The sequence below is a fragment of the Heterocephalus glaber genome, unplaced genomic scaffold, assembly GCF_053883595.1.
Source record: "Heterocephalus glaber isolate CG9 unplaced genomic scaffold, H.glaber_assembly_v1.0 deba00001060, whole genome shotgun sequence".
NCBI lineage: Eukaryota > Metazoa > Chordata > Mammalia > Rodentia > Bathyergidae > Heterocephalus > Heterocephalus glaber.
The window spans coordinates 2873753-2895915 of record NW_028258185.1 but is presented as its reverse complement, the minus strand read 5'-3'; the positions used below and the strand labels follow the sequence as shown (position 1 = coordinate 2895915).

The following is a 22163-nucleotide window of genomic DNA, read 5'->3' as shown; positions in this document are numbered from 1 at the left end:
GTTGTTTACTTGAAGACCAAACGACTTTCTTTCTTCCTCTTTTTTTTCTTTTACTTATTATCAGTCAAGTACCTTCCCCCTTGCTTTTCAGACATTAAAACTTTCAATAAAATCCTTGAAGTGATTTTCTTTCAGTAGTCTAAAATACACTGAGTTATTTCATGTGTCTTCACTACCCTGAAATGCTACACTTTAAAAACTACAATTTTCTTAATTGGCTCAAAAACAGTATGTCTTGGTTTTACTTGGTAAAGTTAGTATGATTTTAAAATCCACAAATATATATATATATATATATATATGTATATGTATATACACATATACATACATATATATATATATATGTATATACACATATACATACACATATTTTAATCAGGAAGAGAAATATTTTTAAACACATGCCAATTTGAAAAGGCCCCAAAGTAAAAAAATAAAGGAAAATACTAAAAACTACTTTACAATAAAAAAATAAATAATTGGCAGGATAAATGAAAGAAAAATGAGGAATGTGCAGTGAAAATAAAAGCCTAACATAATATACAGTATTCCAGTTAATGGAAAACTAACTTTTATGGTTTTCCAAAGAAGCTACATTTCACTGTAAATTCTGAAGTACTTCAAACATGTATTTTCATGCAAATTTTAGGTGCCAATATAAAAATTTTAAATTTGGCATGCAAGGCTTAACAGAGAATGCTGGTAGAATTCCAGTATTTGAAAAATTCTGACTTTTACCAGATATTGTAAATATCACATTTGATTGGTACTGGAAAGTCATGATGAGTCCAGAAACAGGAAAACCTGTTAAGTTCATAAATATTTCATCAGATTAAAACTATCAGGCTTGTTCTAAATAATCCAAGATAATATCTTTGAAAAAAGTCTGCAATTTAATTGCAATCTGAATACCTTTAGCTGCCATTAAAAAATAAAATAAAAGTTAAAAAGGAAAAAGAACCTTAAACCATGAAAATGTTACAACTGGTACAAAATAACCCTATGATAGTCTCATTACAAGAAAAACAGAACTGTACACATTTATAAATAGTCTCCCTGCCAGTTAATCCACAGAGCTTCCTTTACACCAGTCTCTTTTTGTCTGCCACTTAACTGCACTTTGTCCTTTGCTCTTCAGATGCCAGATTGTATTCAATGTCCCTTTATACACTTGGAATCTTCTGCTACTTGTATATCAAAACCGAATTCAGATGCATTTTCATCACCTTCTACCTGTATAACAATGGAAACCGCTGATGGCCTTCTCTGGGCTTGGAGGTTCCCAGCAGAAGGGTTGTTCTCTTCACCCTCTTCGTGGAGCTCTGGGAAGCCCTGAAGCTCTGGTGGACTGGTGGCCTGCTGGAAAGGGGCAATGGTGGTTCAGATACAGTTGAACCACTGCTGCTTATGGAACATATCACTGGCTTGTAGCATGTGAGACTGGCCAGGACAGGAATCCTGGAAGCGGACTCTAAAGATATTTTTAGCTTTGTCTGAGGTGTCAAAAGCCCCTCAAAAGGACCCTCCAACTTGCACATCCCCATCCTGCAGGTCCTCTAGCACCAGCTCCTGGACTGGAATTGGCTGCCGGTAAATCTGGTAAGAATGATGCTCATTCCATGTAACAGGCTGAGTCAAAACCAAGACATCTTGAAAATGTAAAGGAAAATGTAGTTTGTGTCCCATTTTTGTTCTTCCGCTCCCCATGGCACAGCAGTACTTTACTTGCTTCAATTCTAGGGTCCTTCTGGTTCTCATCCAGATAATCCAGCTTGTCAATGCAGTACTGGGACTCAGATTCTCCTTTCTTCAGGTTGGTATCACAGAGAACTCCTTGTATTAATCAATACTGCTTCCTCCAGAAGCTGAACATCAGCATGGTCTTTTGGAGTGTGTCTAAGAATTTCTTTCTAGAATTTCTAAGAATTTCTAGTAAAGGATATTTGACTAGGCAACTTCAAGGGATATCTAAGAGGCTTCAAAGATCTAGTTTTCAACTGAAGGGAGACTCAAGACATTGCTGGAGGAAGTCTTGGACTCGTGGATCTGGTTTCTTTTGATCAAGAAGAGCTTTGCCTACCAGCTGGCTATTACAGTAGTCTTTGTAGGACTTCAAGCCTGGTAACCAGTTCACAAAGACGTGACCAATATGCTCAACTATTCAATCAGGCTTAGTTACTTCTATTCTTTTTTTTTTTAACAACTGTCCAAATTTTATTGTTTCTATGTTTAGGAACCCCTTTCTTCATAAATGAAATAATTATACATTTCAGTCCAATTCTCCAAACAATATAATTCATATTGAAGTGAGAAATTTAACAGGGCTTTATAAAATACATTAGTATAACTATTCAGATAGGAAAGAGAAAGAATGGTGTCTTATCAATCAATGAATATTTTTTAATATTCCTTTCTACACTTGAGTTTTGCCTCATTTCTTTTATGCTCCTTCACTGTCTAAGGTGCATGCTGGAATGCGGGAGAGGGACTGGAGAGGGAACAAGAGGAGACAGCATCCATTCATCTGTATTTATGATGTGTTTAGTGGGTGCTAAGCTCTGTGGCAGGAGCTTGGATGACCAAAGATAAAAACTGTCATTAACAGTCTGGTGGCAGAGAGCGGCATGTAAACAAATTACTATACTGTGTGATAAGGACAATTATGTAACACTACAAAAGATACAGGGGCATTCAAAGGAAGCAATGGATAACTCTATGACAGAGGGAGTGAGGCAGGATACCTTCTCAGAGGAGCAGCAGCCAAGTCTGATTTTCAAGTTATACAAGTATTCAGCTTTGGATTGGTTGGCTATGCAAGGCAAAGAAAGCTGAAATAGTGTAGTACATTATTTAACTGTTTGCATGTCTGTCTCCCATAGCAGCCTGTGAGCTCTATGCTATTAGGTGAAGCCAGGCTATGCTTCACTAACCTTTGTACCTTCAGGGACTGATTACACCAGGTGCTTGAGCAAAACTTCTATTTTTTTTTTTGTACCAGGGATCAAACTTGGGTCCTAGCGCTTGCGCAGCAGGTGGCGAAACCACTGAGCTAAATCCCTGGCCCTTGGCAAAACTTCTTATAAGATCATTTCTTTTATCAGCCACTTCTCTTAAATGGTCTACCACAAAAGTAAAGCCTGTAGTTCTTGGATGTATGACATACTCATATTTTTGAAGTCCATTTTTTCAGCAAAATCATTACTTCGAGCCTTGCTATTTTCTGTGAGATCAGTCCCTTCTGGGAATATGAGGAGTTGAAGTGGTTCAGTGATATCACAAAAATAATCAATCATGTCTTCAAAATGGTTCTCATCATCCTTCCACTTCCTGTGAATGAAGATATAACCAGCAGTCTGCATGGTGCACCCAAATCCAGGAACACTTCTGAGATTGGCTTTGAGGCATATTTTCTCCAATCTGAGGCAGCTCTATCTCATCAGACAATTCCACAGAAACATCCAATCTATTCTTGTCTGGTGGTTCATGATAATGCAACTTTCTTCTCCGGGTACAAATGCATCACCTGTTATAATCACTTTTACACCAAACATCGTCTCCAACAATGCCGCGGGTAGCATGAGCCAAATGGCAACAAGGTGGTTGTTGATCCAGTGATACCAAGATGGATTTACAAACCTCAAAGGTAAGGATGGACCCAGCATGAAAATGCTGCCATAAAAGCTTCCACAAAAAAGAATGAATATAAAGTAAATCCCTTTCCATGACACCATGATTCCAAGCTTTTATACTCCTGCTTATACAAGGTATGTTCTGTAGCCAGACACTGCCTTGCTACTTCCTCATGGGTTCAAAAGCACCAGTTTATTTTCCCATGGAACACATATATCATCTCATCTGTTCATTGCCAGCTTCCCAGAAGGAAGTTCCAACTCAAGTCTTTCAGAGCCTTTCCTTTCCTAGGCCCACCTCTGACCCCAGGAGGACAAGGCCATGAGGCAGCTAGAACCCTTGCTCTCATCGGCTCTCATCCAATCCTTTGCTTCTCCTATTCTCGCCAACAAGTCTTCATGCAGAGGTATCTAAGCATCCAAATCACCAAACGTGCATGAGTTCATCTTCTGGCATGACAGACACCTTTAACATGGGGACATGGTAGGCCTTTCTTGCAAGCTTGAGATCTTCGATTAAATCCTGTTCACCTTGGGACATTTCATAAATTGCCTCTTGACATTTGATTTCTCTGGTGGTTAAAGACTCTTTCGTGCTGATGTCTAACATCTCTGACCATAGCATACTGTTTCTTCTTTTGGCAGGTGTTGGGACTGTTGATCTGCTAGATGACTTTGGGGAAGAGGCTGGGGATCTGTGGTCAGCACAAAGGGTAAATGACTGCATTGTTTGAGCAAAACATCTCACTGCTCCATTTCTTACAGCAGAGATTATGTTTGCCAAAACTGTGACCCAAGCTAGAGGTCTAACTCTTTCATTGTTTGGTTCCTTCAGATCAAGGCTGCTAAGGCTCACATCATCATCATCTTTCTCTCTTAGCTTTCTTTTCTGCCATCAGGTGGTTCCAGCCTGGGGGTGTTAGCTGAAGGACCCAAGGTGCAGTCCTTGCTGAGCCCAGAGGTCCAGCTACTTTGTCTCTGAGGCCGTGGCTGCTTTGGTGCCACCAATTCTGGCTCTATGTCTTAGGAAAGGCAGTGGAGTGGTGGCTGAGCTGGGAGACCAACACAGAGGGTCACCGTGCCCACCAGCTCCAGTGAGGCATCAAGTGCCTGCTAACAGGGATCTGCTGCCATCATCATCTGGGGATTTGAAAATGGCCCCATGACTACTTCTTCATCACGTGGTCTACTATACTGATACAGAGGTGGCAAAATATGTAAACAAAAGTCTGCATGTTCTCAGTTATACTGTGACAATAAAAAGAAAATGTATAATCACACGGTAACAGTGACATGAATATTATATGGAAAGTGGAAAAATGGAAACCAATGTATGATTTCTTCTAAGTATTGTCTATAATATGTGACATACAATAGCAGCTGTTTTCATCCTTATCCTACAAGGGCAAAAGCAGTGTCTTACCGTATGCTTGACATGTGTTCAGGAAAATGGTGCTTGCCCTTGGATGGTCACAAGGGCTTGATTCCAAAGCTATACCTACAGTGGAAAAGAGAAGGATACAATGATTTAATTCTGTAAAAAAGTAGATGGTTTAAAAATTGCTACAAAATAACTTTAATCATGTAGAACAGTGTAGGAGAATGTTTTTAGTTATGAGTAGGAAAGAAATAAAGGCAACAATATAAGAATCCTACTGGGGAACTGTACATTGTAGAATCTCTCCATACCTATGGAGTAAAATAGGCTATGTCTTAGACTTAGTTTTCTAAACTTGTACCTAAATAATCTAATTCAGCTTACAGATGAATCCAATGCACTTGGGAGATGAATATGCACCCTCCCCTGCCCTACTTATCCAACAGAAACACAAGCACCCCCTTCTGTGCTGATACTGCCAGCACAGTTCAGAACAGTTTCCAGTAGCAAGCACTGCCCTGGATCATGGATATACTGTGAGATACCAGTTCCATGTAACAACTATTTTAAAACACCAAACATTCTTTAGACAACCAACGGCATGCTTAATTCTAGATGCATGTATCAAGTGAACGCATTTTGATAGCTGTGCTGTTCAATGGCTATTCACCATGGCAGATTTAACACTCCTTACAAATCCAATGCCTTAATCTAAAAACACTTCCCAGATAGAAACAGTTTTTAAAAACATCTCAATTTCCAAGGCTACATACATTTTCATTATCCCTTCTGCCCAGAAGTTCACTTTGGCACTAAACTGGGACAACCTTCTGTTTAGTAAAGACTATAAAGCAGATTCTTAAGCTGTTGTAATATGTACCTTGCTGTTAGATGGGATAACAAAAGTCACAAGGTGGGGGCTAAGACCCTCCTCGGTAATCTCAAGCTGCTTAACCAATCCTGAGAGATACAGTTCCGAGATTCAGACAGAATAGGAGTTAAGCAATATTTCTTTCACACATATTAAAAATTATTCTAATTTTTAAAAAGAGAATTCAGTGATTAAATCAAAATATACTGTACCACATATCACTGGCTCTTACAAAATCAAAATGTACACACACACACACACACACACACATATATATACATATATAATCAGTCTACTACTGACTACAGTTTAAGCATTTTAGAAATTTGTCTAAATTAGAAACCTTTTCTTTTGCCTTCTCCCAGTAATATGGTGAAACTCCTGCATACACACAGTATAGGACTTCCAGGTTTAACAGAATTTGAATCATCCACTTTAATTTTACAGCTGGACCATGAGATATTTACTGAAACCCATATTTTGTTCTTTATGTTTAATTCCTTCCTCACATTCATTGAAACTATTCTTATGTAAAAGATCTCCAAAAATTTATGGTTTTGGGGATGTCTTTTAGAAGATGAGAAAATCTTAGCTATGAGGAAAAATAAGATCATGCTGTGCACAATGTGACAGGTAGGCACTTTCCTGGCCATCTGTAATCTGAAGCCTGTGAAGGAATCTAAGACCACTTCCTACAAAAAACCTGAATATATAACTATCTGAATTTCAAAATATAATTTTCAGAATTATTAAACTATTAAAAGTAGTTTATAGAGAGACGTATTAGGGATCAGCACCTTCATAGTAACACATTTTCAAGAGAAGAACAGAAAAACTAAGTATCAAAAACTTAGTTTGATATAGGTAGAGGAACCAGCTTAAAACACACACGCGCGCGCGCACACACACACACACACACACACGCACTTCCACACCAACATGTGGTGCTATGGTATTTAAAGACAAATTTCCACAAGGCTTGGATGAAAAATGACAACATGTATGCAGAAAATAAGAGAAAGCAGCCCAAGGGACAAGCTAGCAGCCTCTCCAGGGCTTTAGGATAGGTGCGTGGCCCAAGGTTGGTCGGTCAATCACTGCTCTCTTGAGACCTCCCAACAACCAGAGGAGAAAGACTCTAGGACCATTAAGCAGGTAGTCACCAGGTGCTGGTGGTGGCCATTGCCATCACAGGAGGAAAGACTTTGCAGGGGAGATGAACAGAGGGGAGGAGAACTGAGATGGGTTTTGAGAAGATTAAATTCCTGCATCAAGTCGTTTGTCATCCACCTTCATGAACTCCAGGGTTATAAAAGTCTACCTTGAGATAGGTTTTCTGTAACTTGTAATTGTTAAGAGACCTGGTAAATCAGAGGTAATGATCACACTTGAGGTGGGGACATGCAAAAGTCAATGGTTCCTTTAACAAATGTCATGAATTGAAATTTTCAAATGCCAAAATCACACTTTGTTAAAAAATTATCACTATTCCCACCACCATTTCTTTTAGTTGCTTTGATTTTGCATGTTTTAAAAATAGCTCTTGGGCTGAGGTGTAAAAAAAATTACATAGCAAGCACAAAGGCCTGGGTTTGATCCTCAGTACAATCAAAAAAGAAAAGAAGGGCTAGGGATTTAGCACAGTGGTTCTGCCGCCTGCCTCACAAGTGCAAGGACCTGAGTTCAATCCCCAGTACCAAACAAAAAAAAAAGAAAAGAAAACAACACTATACAATGTAACTGTTCTTTTCTTAGATAAAAATGCTCAGCCCTTTCAATCGTATCTACTGGTTTGGGTTTTTTTTGTAATACATGTAATGATGCAGCAAACGTTATTCTTATATTTTATGTAGCCAATGCCCTATTGGTTGAGGACATAGGCACTTGTAAAATTCTGTTATACTATGAAGAAAGCATTCATATACAAAGTTTATTAAAATTATTCCTTTTATCTGCTTAGGAAAGATTTAAAAGGTGCAGTGATGAGACAAAAAGGGATCATGTCCTGGTTGAACATATAGGGCTAACTTGCCTTTGAATGGAAAGAAGGGCACTTTAGGGTACAATGCTACCAATGATACAGTTTTACCTCCTACCCTACCTTTGAGTTTTAAAAGCCTGCGATGTGCATGAGGAACATTACTTTGCCTATAATCTGCAATACCTGATTATAGTTAGACCACACTCCCATACTTAATAGTGGAATTTTCACATTGATGAGTTTCATACCATGTGTAAGTACAGTAGGTGCTGTATCCACTATTGCCTGAAGATTGTCATTTACACAATTTTCAGAAAGGACTGGTTTTGTCTGTATCTCACCACACTGTTTTATATAACTTGCATTTTCTGCTACTGCTAAACACCATATATTGCTATTTTATACAATGAACATTTGTGTTATTAGACAGTAAACTCATAAACACTGTATTATTGCAAGGCATTAGTGCCCATAAATATGCATGCACACGTGCACATGTGCTCGTGCTCTGTCACAATTTTAAATAGATATCGTGATGTTTAAGATGTAATTGTAAAAACTATGATTATCGTGAAAGTTGCACAAATTTCTGAAAACCCTGTAGAAACCTATACAAATATTTCAAACTATGATTAGGGATTGTGATTTAAAACTCCACTGGAAAATTCACCAATTTTGTGTCATGAATTTTAAATGAAACTTAATTTGACAGCATAATGGGCCGATACTGGAAAAATACAATTAAAAAATTTAAATCTAGTCTTCATGCAAATATCTGTCAGAAATAAATCTATAAAACATCACTGATATCTAATAATGCTTTTACTTCTAAGATACTACCAGTTGAAACATCTATCTCAATTGTAATTAAAAATATGAAGAAAGATATGCGAATTGGAATAAAATGCATGCAGTACTAAAAGCTAAAAGAACTACATTATGCAAATGCAAACTGTCAAATATAATTTTTCTCATCAAAACTATTAATAGAAAGCAGTGATCAAAAACTATCTGGAAAAATAACATTTGAGGAAAACACACTAATTTCAATAGATCCCATTTACACAGACGATGTCCACAGTTTCTGGGTCAACTGCTGTGCACCTGTTTATTTGAGGGCTGCCGCATTTACCAACCTACTCTATCATCAGTGTGCTACACATTATATTAGTTTTATGGCCCACAATAGAACCACTCTAGACTCAAAATTACCATGCAAACTGCTGCTTTTGTCTGAAGTCCACACTTTCCACTGCCTGGAGCTGCTGGCCTCATCAGAGGGCACACAGTATGAAGCAGAGGCCCTGGGCGCTGCAGTTCAGTGCTCCCTCCTGCCTGACTTCTCTGTTATATCCTCTGATGAGCCGCACTCTGGATCTGCCTCTCCATCATTTCTCAATCTTCCCCTGTTGTATAATACTCAGTCTATGTTTAACAACTGTGATGGAGATGTGGCATTTCATATGTTGTATTAAACCACCTTTCATTTATAAATTCCTTAAGAAAACTTTACTCAGCTTCTTAGACTTTTATGTTTCCAGGTTGTAAGTTACTACCACTTTTTCACTACACATTACTGGTTTCAATACTTTAATACCCTGGGGTGGGGAGAGGTAAGAAAACAAGGTAGCATTTAAGGCAGGCCATAGGAGTCGTTCTATAAAGTCTATTTCCACAGGCCATACATCTGAAATTCACAGCCAGTTTGACTTTTCTCTAAAGGACAGATTATAATCCTCCTATAATCCTCCCATGGTTTCCTGTGACAACTAAAGCCCATGGTATTCTTTGTCAAAGCCCACTACCATACAAAAGTCTTGACCCACCAACCTCCTCCTGGTATCTCAGTCTCCTGCAGCTGAATTTGTATCCTTCTTTCCTCTGCCCAAATCAAGTTTGTTCCCATTTACTAAAACAGAAAGACAGAGCTATCCTTCTGCATGGAAGCATGGTCCCTCTCACACCATTCCCACATTTAATGCTGTTCAGATATCGCTTAAAGAGAACAACCGTCTTCCACTGTTTATGTAGAACTAGTCTCCCACCCCAATCATTACCCTATTTTACTTTCTCCCCTCACCTCACTACCTGACTTTCTCAGCTATGCATATATTGCGTGGGCCTGCCCCTTCTACAATATAATGATCAGGGTTAGGATGGAGGCTAGTTGTATACCACTGTCTGCCCTGTATCTGGAACACAGACTGGCTGCTCAATAAACGTTTCTTTCACTGTACGCAAAACTAGTTCATTTTCTCCCCATTCGCCCATTCTAAGATTTTTTTTCTAATGTTTCTTGCTTTGTCAACTAAGATCAGCATTATTTGCAGATGTCTTAAGAGTGGTAGCTATTAAGATGCAGATATGAGATAGGCTATTAAGAATGACAAATGAGGGGCCCGGGATTTAGCTCAGTGGTTTCACCACCTGCTGCGCAAGCTCAAGGACCTGAATTCGATCCCCGGTATGGAAAAAAAAAAAATGACAAATGTCCAACAATGGAATTCTAATGTCCATCAAGAGCCGTGAATTTAGCTCAGTGGTGCCCAGCCTGCCTCATAAGTGCAAGGTCCTGAGTTCGATCCGCAGTACTGAAAATGAAAACAAAATAAACAAAACAAAACAAAAATCCAGATAATTTCCATCAAAAAGTCAGAAGGAACTTCAATTTAACATAGGAACATTTAATACTAAAATACCTTCAGCATGAAATGATTCATCTCATAGACTTAAATTCCAAGACAAAATACACCATCTGCATTTTATACTAGGGAGGTTCAATTCATTAGTCACCAACATATTTTTATCTCTGTCACCACAAACAAACATTTAATGGAACTGAATGAGCATAATTTTAAAGATACTGAACCAAGTCATAATGTACCTGTGAATAAATGATGGTTTAACTTAACCTGATAAATGCAAAGTAAAAGAAAATTCTTTTGAATGTATCTGAAATCTACCCTAGGTTGTTAGGAAAGAAATGTCATTCTGAAATGATTGGGGAGAGAAAAACAAAGCAGACCATAGTTTATGTAGAAATCCAACTCTTCACTCTAAATATTTTATATTTAAGTGGGCATTCTGCAGTTTCCAGGGAAAGTGATATAACATTATCTGAAATATGACAAAAAGCAGACTTCCAATGTACCTATACTGTACATTTGGTGTCTGGTGCTGTCTGCATGCACATTTAAGAATAATAAATAAATAATGAAGCTGAGGATTCTCATCACTTTAGTGAAGGGCAACATTTTACTTTCCCTGCAGTACTGGGAATCCAACCTATGCTCTATGCATGCTAAGGAAGTAGGCTACAAGTGAAGTACCTCCCTGCCCCTACACATTCAGTTATAAAAGACAAATAGTTGAAGGGAGGGCAGGGATATGGGAAAAAAATAAGAACCAAGATACATCATGTAAGGGAACAAGTTCCCAATGATGAATGTAACTGTATTGTATGCCTAAGATGTATCAATAAACTAAATGAGAAAAAAATTAAGAGAGAAATGGAAATTGGAAATGAAAATTTAACCCTCATGTCATAAATATATAACAACAGGCTCTATGCTCACAGAGTACTTTTCAGTATCTCAGTCCTACTGCTGCTTATCTTTCTCCCACATTTGCTGCCCTCTTGCCAGCTTCTCCTGACATTCCACTGTCCACAGCATTTGAACCTTCAAGGCAGTTCCCAGAACAACCCCACTGACCTCACTAGTACATTTAGGCCATTTGTTACTTTACTTTTTTTCTTATGCATTAGAATGAACGTACACACATGGCACAGGGAGGCAACCGTTGCCTCTGAGTTGTACAAAATCCTAAATGAAATTAAGTAATATGGGAGTAAGTTTTTCAAGAACTGAATTTGGGATATGTATCACTTCCATGTCAGCCTGAGCTAGGAGTTAGCCAGAAGCTGATTCAGTCATTTCATAACTTTCTTTCTTAATCTGCCATACAGAGAGAGTATACAGAGGTATACTTTGCATTTGGAAGTGCCAAATGAGAAGTACATCACATGAGACCATGTTGTAAAGCATAAAGAAATATAAAAAGTCCTATTTATGCTTTCCCCCTTTCTCGTTAGCACGTTTGCAATATGCTACCCCTCTAATTTTTGTGTAAAATCAGAGTGTGACTTTATACTAGAGTATATAAAGCAGAGTGTATGTGTTCAAAACTACCTACCTGCTTTGCATGTAAAGGTATAATTCATGTATTTATTCATTCTTTAATGATTTTTAGTATTCTGAAAAGTTATAGAGGCAAGTTGATCATGAGACTTAATTAGACTCACAAACTAAGAGCCCAATAAAGTAAAAATGAAGACCTGTAAGACATTTCCTGTGCAGTAATGCAATAAACTCTGCCATCTGGGACTGGGTGGGACTCATACAACGTTCTGACACCATGCATTCCACTTCACAGGAACTCTCTGGGAAGAGAAGGGAAGAGGATTCCAAGTTGAACCCCAGCCTGAAAAACTTACTGATGGGGAGAGATCTTCTCTCAAAAAACACTTTTTAAAAAAGACTTGGGCTAGAAGTAGGTGCAAAGGCCTTGTATTCACTCTGCGGCACTTCAAAAAGAAAAACAAAGGTAATTTTCAACAAGAATCAACTTGATAGCCATGACTATTTTTACGCTTTCCAAAATCCTAGAGTAAAATTAAAACATTTGTTCTCTTCTCTCCAGCAGTTTCCTTTCACTCCAACACTCTTAGCAGCTGAGCAAGATTCTACTGGGAGGAGGGGGAAGAGAGGAGACAGGATGGCAACGAACACTCCAGAGCTGGCAGGACTGCCAGTTCAACTCCCAAAGCTTTACCTTCCTCATTAAACCCTACATTCACATTTCTTCTTCTTTTCTTCTTTCCTCTTCCTCCTCCTCCTCAGCCTCCTCTTCTCCATACCAGTGATCAAACCCAGGGCCTTGCGCTTGCAAGGCAGGTGTGGTGCCACTGAGCTAAATCCCCGGCCCTTCACATTTCTTCTTTTCAAACTTTGCACCACCATCTCATGGTCTCATGTGCTACCTCACTTGTCACTGACAACGGGGAAGATAAAGGCTGGTAAGTCACAGGAGCAAGGCTGGAGATGTATTGTCAAAGTGGGAAATGCAAAGTAAGCAGAACAATCTAAGAAAACACTGGTGTAAACAAAACTCTTTTCTGCACATCTGACATTGATCTCAGTTCTCTGAAGCTCCCCTTCCCCATTTTTCTCTCTTTCTGTGATCAAATTAACAGCTGGAAGAACAAATCACCTTCTACAGAGGTAACATCAAGAATACCGTAACAACTCCCATGACAAACTCTACTTGAATTTACATAAGAGGTCCCTGAGTGTTTGGGTCTGAACTGCTAGACTGGTGTGAGGGAGTTTTTGGGTCTGAACCGATTGGTGTGAGGGAGGGAAGAATCAATTCTTACCTGTCTCCTTCACTTAGGTACCAGTCAAGGTGAGGATAGGGAGATGGGACAGAAGCTCTGATGCTGGTGTGTTTGAATTTTAAGAAAAGGGAGTGAATATACGATAAAGTCCTGTGGGACAAGGTAGAGAGCTACTAACAGGAAGAGTCCAGAATAGGATTTGGTAATAAAAGGGGCCAAGAACTGGATGGTAGGGTAGAGAGGGAAAGAGAAGGTCCTCACGAGACAGGGAAGGGGTAAGTGTGGGAAAGTGAGGCTCAGCAGCATCAAATTCCCACTACATGTGCCCAGCCCCGAGAAAGCCAGGCCCTGGCAGGAATGATCCTGAAGCCCCCCTCCCCACTCAGGACCCTGGGGTTTCCAAAAGTGAGGGCTTCACCTAAGGGCAGATAGTGTCCCCACCTCTTACAACTCCTTACCTTGGGGCATCTCACAGTCACCAATGTGGTCATCCCTGGGTCTCATGAAAAACTCCTCAGTCTCCTGTGGAGCAGGTGCTTCTGCCACCACATCATTGGCCACTGCTCCATAGATCTCAGACTCAAAGTCTGCTTTCACTGGCCCCTTGCGCCTGCCCACCTTGGGGCCGGCACTGGGAGCCACACAACACCTCAGAATGTTCCCCATGGGGCACCACTGCACCTTCGCTCAGCTCCACTGGACCAACTCAGCCCCCAAAGCTGACTAGTCTACTGAGGGGCTGTGATCTCACTCAGTTCAAAGTGAGTATAGATCCCACACGTGCTGAGAGCCAAATCCAGTGCCAGAGATCAGGTCAGCTCTCTTTCTCCTTCATCCACCACCTATCAACTGAAAACAAGAGGCCAGCACCAGCCAAATGGAGTGCATCCTGTGGTAACCTGGTTACCAAGAGCCAATCAGGAGCAGAGTTCCATCCGCATAACCACCCAACTACCGCCTCACTTGATTCAAAATTCCCCATGCAATCTAGAGCTGCCCTGCTCTGTAGCAGACACCTCTGCCCAGTATGAGCATACTATAAGTTTTAAGTAGCACAGGCTCCTTGCCTCATTCCCTTCCATAATTTGGCTGTGTTACATTAGAAGCAGCAGAAATTGGCTGAGGTCACTCAGCCGTCATCAATGGTCTCCAAATATATTCTTCCCCTCTAAATTAACCTTTGGTCCTCTTTAGCAAAGACATGCTAGTGCCCACATTCTATAGCCCGGCCTGACATAAAATGTCATCTAGAGGTTCCTGAGGCCTGCCCAGGTCCCTCATTTCCATGCTTGTAATAAATAAATGCTGCACGTCCTTGGGGTCCTCTGTCTTTGCTAACCAGAGCAGCTTGGATCAGCCCAAGACTTGGTTTCTCTCAAGTCTTTCTCTCTATGTCTTTATTTCCCTCTTTCCTATTTCAGGAACATAGGACTGGCTCACAAGAGATCGAGACCCACGGCCAGGGTTTTCAATAGTGTCCCTTACAATTGACACACAATGTGGGTATAGATTGAACCCCTGGGTGACTTTGCCTGCAAGACAAAGTGGTGGAATTTGAGACAACATTTGGCTCTCATGGAGTAATTCCAGATGTAGATGTGGGCTAACAGTTAAGACCAGCCAATAGCTATCCTTCCGATTACTGTCTTTTCTAAATACTCCGGGGAACACGTGTCAGATCTTGTTGGAGGAGCAGCACCTATACTTAACAGTGCTGCAGACCCGATTATAGCAGGCTATCTACAGGATACCTGAAGGTACTATTGTTTATATGGTACTAGACATTTACAAATATGTCCCTGTTTCTCCAAAGCAGGGGCACTAGACATGGAAATTTGGGAACGTGCAGGAATCATTCTCTGTGATGTCCACTAAAGAGATTATCCTCTTTCTTCTCAAACTTTTTCTTACAGTTTACTTCACTTGGTTTTAACTCTGCTCCAATTAGCTCAGAATAAACAGCTGTGCCCTTAGCTAAGCTGGTGCCTGAAATGATTCTAGTCATTTCAGAGGCAGCGGCACCTCCAAGTACAACTTCAATTGCTCCTTGGGCGATAGCTCCTGCACTTTAGCCCACTCCATGGGCCACAGTCAACCCCATGGCTCCACCTGCACCAGAGGCAGGTCTCATCACCCTCAACATGGCTGTGCTCTCAGTTAAGATGGCACCTGTGGTGGCCTTGGTCATGTCACACCCATGGTTATGGTGGCTGAAGTAGATACAGTGACCACACTGGACTGTGCAATCGTGGCTGATGTTTCCAACTTTCAGCTGACTCTTGCTCATCAAGAGTGTTTCCTTACAGCCTGAACCCCTCCTGACGCTACTCTCTCCAGACCTGCTCTTTTGGTGACTCTGTCTTTCCTGAGCCCCCAGCAGCTTCAGCCCCTCCCAAAGAGGAGAGCAATTTAACAGCACCACCCCCTCACATGCCACTATCAGCTTACTGCTCTTTCCTCTCACTCACTATTGCCAAGTCATATGAAAGGCTGCAATGGTAAGGGAGAATTTTCAAACACCCTGGTGTTTTGCTGTGGGACAAATGAGCCCCAGCTCTCCATGATGAGAGGGCAAAGCAGTACTCCATAAAGGAAAGTCTCCTGTCTAATCACACAGCTCAATAATTTTGTTTTACCTCAATAATTTTATCCTTGTGAAATTTTTACTAAGAAGATATTTGCCTATAATTTAAATTGGCTTATAGAGAAAGGTTATTAACTTTAAAGACATGCCCTTTTTTCCCAGATTCCTGGCTGATCCTAATGATATCAATATTAATTTTACAAATGTAGTGCGTACTGTTGTCTATATATAACTCAAAAACTTGTATTGGTTAAATAATGTGTTAATTTTTACAATCTGCTTTTTATTGGTTATTAAAAATTGGTGTCAAGGGCCGGGGATTCAGCTCAGTGCTTTTGCCACCTGCCTGATTCACAAGCGCAAGAACCCAAGTTCAATCCCTGGTACCAAAAAAAAATAGAAAAAATTGTTGTGAAGATTATCAGACCCTTAGGTTTGGAGAGATTACTTAATGGGACTCAACTTGGTAAATAAAGGAGTAGCCACCTGGGCAGATTTCCAGCCTTTGTCCAATAGGGTGACCCCAATAGTTTCCACAGACTTATAAAAGACTTGCCCCAGTAAGCGCTGCTAAACATAACATTGTGATATGTTTACAGTGGTCATTTTCAAAAGGTTACATTTTCTGTGACATAAACAAAAAAGGTTTTATTTAAAAGATACTTTTGGTACCAAACTAAATTGAAGGGCATGAAATTTCATATAATTGTGATACTTATTACTGCTACTTTTCTGATGTACTAAATGTATTCATGCCTTCTGATGGTACAGGTCTTCCAACATATTGTTTATAGTAATAACCTCCTTTTGATTTAGGTATTTGCCTTTCTCTAAGGCTACAACTACAGGTACACTTATAGGCTGCTACATTTTCCTTAGATGGCATCCTATTAACAGATAACAACTGAGGTAAGAGTTGTTATGTTTTTGGGGAGGGATGAGTGTGCTTAACAATGGCTATTTTATATCAAGAGAGACATTTAAGCTTGTTACAAAACTGATGTCATCCTCATCACGTTAAAATATTGCATGTGGCTCTTGATTTAAACTTTTTTTTCTGTTAACTTTCTACACGAATTCAACTACTAAATGACCATGATTGATAAAAATAGCAGTCCTCTAATTTCATAGTTCAAAGTGTTATCCAGATAGAATTATAATAAGTATACTACTCCCATTGTAATGCCAATGTTATTGATCTCTTCTGGTGTTCAACAACTAAAGTTTAGAGACTAGAACTAGAAAGCGAACTAGGCTAAGAAAACAGCCAATATTTTGGCCTGGCCCTGGAAGGTAACAAATAAAAACTCAGGACATGAGAGAACTTTTTCTATGAGATCCTACAACTTTGGTAAGTCACACAACCCTCCTGAGCAGGGAGATTGTTCGACATGAAAACGATAAGAATCAACAACGTACAGTTTGTCAAAGGAAAGTCACCTGGAAGGAAAAATCTCCCACGTTTTCAAATGAAAGTAACATGGTCAAGGAAGGCTGTGACACATCCTGTCACCTGACACTGACAGGAGCTGAGAGGCTCTATGCATGGTTCCAACTAATGCCTGAGCAGTCTTCATTACCGTGATGAATAACAAGAGGTTAATTTTATGTGACACTGGTCTTACCTTAACTTGGTCTGAAACACCCAGTAAAAAGGTACAACTAGAAGACAGAGTTTAGCTCGGTACCGTGGCTGCCTGGAAAGCACAAGGTCCTGAATTGCATCCCTGGTACCAAAAAAAAAAAGTATAACTAAAAGACATGCAAAGTCCAGGCCATAATAATATAGCTAGAATTAAAGAGGGTCCATTTGCTAGCCCCTACTGGCAGTTACCAGATACACTGGTGGTTAAACACTGTTACGGATCATTAGACAAAATTATGAAATTTGTAAGACCTAAACAAGAGTAGTAAAAATTTTAGCTCACATTTTTTCTAAAATTATTAAATTTATGATATTTTTACAGCTTTAATTACAAAAAATTATGACAAAATATTAGACTTGCAGATAATTTCCATTGATGGAGGTGTCTAGAAGCCAACAAATTCCAATCACGATGTTCGACTCTTAAAAATAGTTTCTAAACATGGCTTTTTTCCCAACCACTTTTTTATTTTGGTGCTTATACTTTAACTATACATGCTCTAATTTCTTTAAAGATGTTGTTTATCCTTGTCTATAGGCTGCCAAACCCCGAGTGATCAGGCAGGTACTGTGTCGCTCAGCTACATCCACAGCTTCACTAATACTTCACTGACAGTGTTCACAACACCATCTTTCTTACAGGAGAATTCCAAATACAAATGTAGATGCAAAATAAGAAAACACTATGTGGAGAATGAATTGTCAAGCGGCTTTGCATCAAATGCAAAAGCCTTTGAACAGCTGGGGATTTAGCTCAGTGGTGCAGCTGCCTGCCTCGAAAACGCAAGGTTCCAAGTTCGATCCCCTGTACCAAATGAACAAAAAAATGCAAAATACCAACAGCTCACTGAAAAGCCTCTGTACAGTAAAGGTAACAACACAGTAGAGGCAGACGCCACAGAGGAAAAGAAACACTTTTCCAGCTACTGTTCCCATGGAAGATAAATATCGAAAACATATAAGAAATATGGAAAAATAAAAGAGCCCAATACAAGGACTAATGAATTGACCAGATGCTTCTCTCAACTATACCACTGGTTGATAATAAATATATGAAGAAATGTTCACCATCTTTAGGGATTAGGGAAACACAAATCAAAACTACACTGAGATTCCATTTCAGTTAAGAACAGTTAACCTCAAGAGGATTACAAGAAAAATAACAAACACTTGTCAGACTGGGGTTAAAGGAACCTTAATGCACTGCTGGTGGGGAGGTAAAGTAGTACGTTCCCTACAGAAATCAGTACAGGTGTTCCTCAAAATCCTGAATAGTGCACAGTGGACAAGTATTGAGCCAAAAATACAATTTTCTCATGACTGTCAAAGTGGATGCATCTCAAGATCATGTCAGGCAAAATAAGCCAGACTCAGCAAAACAAACGGTGAATGTTCTCATGAACATGTGGCAATAAACAAACATGAGAAGCAGATGGGAGATTTTTAGTCAAGAGAAAGAGGTGTCAGTGTCAGTAATGGGGGGGGACAGATAATAGCATGCCAAATGAAATGTAGAGCCTATAGGCTGAACAGGAGAATGCAGTTGTAGAAAATACTATTAAACTAAAAGATGGAAGCAAATATGTAAAGCTAAAGAGACAAAAATATGGAAAACATGGGAAAAAAAGAAACACACATTTTTAAAGAACTATTCAGTGTTCCAGAGAAGACTACACAGGGAATGGGAAAAAGGCAAGATAAAAACAAAGTGAGCCAGAGCGGGAGGATGAGACAGGACTGCATCCAAGGGATGTGGTGACAAGATCAGCGCCTGGGTGCAATATGCTCTTAACCGTTGTGTCACGGCATGTTTCGACAGACCTGCCATCAAGTCCTGCTAAAATCACCCACACACCACGAGTACATGGTATGAAAAACTGTGACCCAGGAAACACCTAGAGAAATCGTCTCACTTTCCTTACTCCGGTATGATGAAAAATCACTCATTTTGCAGATCATACAGCTTTGCATTAGGAACGAAGCTCTGACATGATGATGAAAGCAACAGTGGCTGGGTTACTTCTGATGACCTGAAGGTCATTTATGCTAAGAAAACTGACCCTGCGCTTGAGCCTACAGATATCTGATGGGTGAATACAATGAGGCAGATTTTGGGTTCTGTCTTCCTGTTGCTTCTGCCTGCTTTGCTATCTCAAACCCCAAGCCAATTCTACTTGGCTCTGTGTGTGAACCTGTGGAACATCTATAATTGGTAATAAGTCCAAGGTCATCATGAAGGGTTAACGTGGCCTACCATGCATTGAAGCTGCCCTGTGTCTTCTCTCCTGTCTCCTCTGCCCTGACACTTGTGCTGTCTCAACCACCACAGTAGCCCAAGTGCCAGAAGTCTCTGGGCTCTAAAGAGGGCACAGGTATACAGGCAAAGAAGTGTGGCCCAGTGTGACCTTGCCAGTAACACAAAAGTTCAACCACCTCAAGGACGAGTTGTTTGTGACCAACCCTGGCACCACATGTAACACAAGAAATATTTTCTGGAACTGTACTCCCGCGTTGGAAATTGCTGGACTTGACCCCAATGCAGCAAATCCATAAAAGCTTACTATTCTCTTAGTTCTGTGAGCAGCCTAGTCCCCCTTTTCATAGTCAATGCTGGATCCCTTTAGTTGAAGCCCTGGTCAAAAGTTTGGCTTCCCTGTGTGTCTGTGAAACACTCTGTCCTTTTTCTGTGACTTCAGGTCTTAAGATCCAGTCCTGGAACGTATCTTCTAATACCTGCTACATCACACTCTTGTTTGCGCACTCTCTCTCTCTGTCTCTCTTTCTATCTGTGTTTGGGTTTGTGAGCTTTTCCACTCCCCTTCCCACCTGAACACAAACAGGGACAAAGTAAAGATGGCCCTGCCCAGAGGAGTTGACTTCCCAGTGTGGAACTGGGTAGCAAACATGCTGGAAGATGTAGTCGGTGGGTGGAATTTGGAAAACATATACGCATTGTGCACAGGGCTCGTGCTCGTGGCTCAGGGGCCAACTAAGGATGTGACAGAAAGGGACAAGCAGGGCACAGGGGAGGACTGGGATGTGAAAAATCCCTGGCTGCCTTGTGTACTAAAGGGGGTGAGTGTGGAAGACCATGAATGCAGGCGGCCAGTGGGAACTGAAGTGTTGGGCTGAAGAGACCCAGAGCAGAAGGGCCTAGGTTGGGGGGACAGGGGAGGGCATAACTGGAAGGAGAAAATCGAGGAATAAGCAGGAGCCATGCAGAGGACAGGGATCCCACAGGCATGATGGTGGCAGTGCAGGTGGCACTGGGGTGCAGAGACCAGTGCACACCCACCTGAGTGACCTGGGTCACAGAATCCATGGGGAGGTCTTTGGGAAAATGCAGCAGGGGGCAGCAAGGCCAAAGTGGTGGCCACAGACTGCTGTTCTGCCCACCTTCCACAAAGAATATGGGGAAGCTTCACTGGTGGAGGTAGAGCTCCAAACAGACAACTGGAAAAAAAAGGGTAGGATTTGTTGACCTACGGCAGCTGGTCATGAAAAGGGAACAGCGTGGGAAAGGCCAGAGAGTGCTGTGAGCACACTGGGATCAGACTGTTGCTGCACACCCAAGGAAGGGAGACCACAAAGACTGATGTGATGAACGCTCTCATGGGAAGGACTGTGGTTCTGCAGACAGTTGCCTCACCGAATGTGGGACCTGAAACCGGACAACTGAGAAAATGACCTGATTCCCCTAGGAATGTCAAAGGACTCCCTCCACCCTCACACATAAACACAGAAACAGGTGCTTCATATCACAAGCAGTAAGGAAACAGAAGCTCTATGCACAGCGAGGTTCCCCTACATTCCTACTAAAGTAACTTTCATCAGAAGCATGCAAACTAACCAAATGATGGTAAGAATGGGGAGAAAGTGGAGCCCTGACACCTGTTGCGGCCTGTGTAGGAAACAGTGTGGTATTTTCTCAAAAAGAATGATAGACATTTCACTTACTAATAATTCCTAGGTAGATACACCAAAGAACTGAAAATAGATGTTCAAGCAAAAATGTGTGTCCTGGGGCAACCCACTTTCTGGTCCCCCTTCTGTCTCTCTTAGGCAGAAGCTTTCTTTCTCCCAATAATTTTTTCCTACTTTTTTTTAAAAAAGAAAAGAACACAAGCCTGTGCTTTTTGGTCTCCGATATTCTACTACAGAAAGATAGGGACAGGAGGAAACCCGCCAAGTAGCGGTGGCTCTGACAGCTGGATGGGAGCCATCCTCAGCTTTGGACCTTGGTCTCCTCTGAACAATGCTGGGGATAAAACCCAGGGCCCTGCGCACACCAGGCCAGTGCTGCACCACAGAGCAGCACCCTGACCCTCACAGCTTTGATAAAACTGGATCTACATCTTGTAATGTGTAGTGTGGTGTGAAGAGTGTGGATGAGACAGAAAAACAACCAACTACGTGAGCACTAGGAGAAAACATGGCTCCACGCCTTTACAACCCAGAAGTGGAGAAAACCTAACTCCAACCAAAGAGCTCACAGTAACAAATGCCTGGGATCCAGCTAGGGACCTTATGCTTGCGAGGCAGGCAGCGGAACCACTGAGCTAAATCCCTGGCCCCCACAATAACTATTTTTTGATGACTCTACTGATTAACTTGAGTGGGAATTCTGCATGGTTCTGGGTGGGGAAGGCCCACTTTTAGGACTGATGTCTGAACAGT

General features: G+C 40.8%; 1 protein-coding gene, 1 long non-coding RNA gene and 3 pseudogenes across 5 annotated transcripts in view; 1 reads left to right on the top strand and 4 right to left on the bottom strand.

Annotated features, from left to right (window-relative positions):
- The window catches only part of LOC101714214 (olfactory receptor 7E24-like), a 237541-nt gene that overhangs the window by 132689 nt on the left and 82689 nt on the right, over nt 1-22163 (top strand). The window lies entirely within an intron of this gene.
- The window catches only part of LOC147828504 (uncharacterized), a 157292-nt gene that overhangs the window by 131057 nt on the left and 4072 nt on the right, over nt 1-22163 (bottom strand). For 2 of the 4 annotated variants that reach the window (XR_015450702.1, XR_015450703.1), the window contains exons 3-4: nt 17467-17568; nt 5053-5127 (exon numbers count right to left, since the gene is read on the bottom strand). This is a non-coding gene — a long non-coding RNA (uncharacterized LOC147828504). The remainder of the gene's footprint in view (nt 1-5052; nt 5128-17466; nt 17569-22163) is intronic. The other 2 variants (XR_015450701.1, XR_015450700.1) reach the window with 1 other exon arrangement.
- Nucleotides 426-2158, bottom strand: LOC147828506 (neuroepithelial cell-transforming gene 1 protein pseudogene; annotated as a pseudogene).
- LOC101709896 (lysocardiolipin acyltransferase 1 pseudogene) lies at nt 2147-4068 on the bottom strand (annotated as a pseudogene).
- On the bottom strand, nt 3918-4793 carry LOC147828505 (neuroepithelial cell-transforming gene 1 protein pseudogene; annotated as a pseudogene).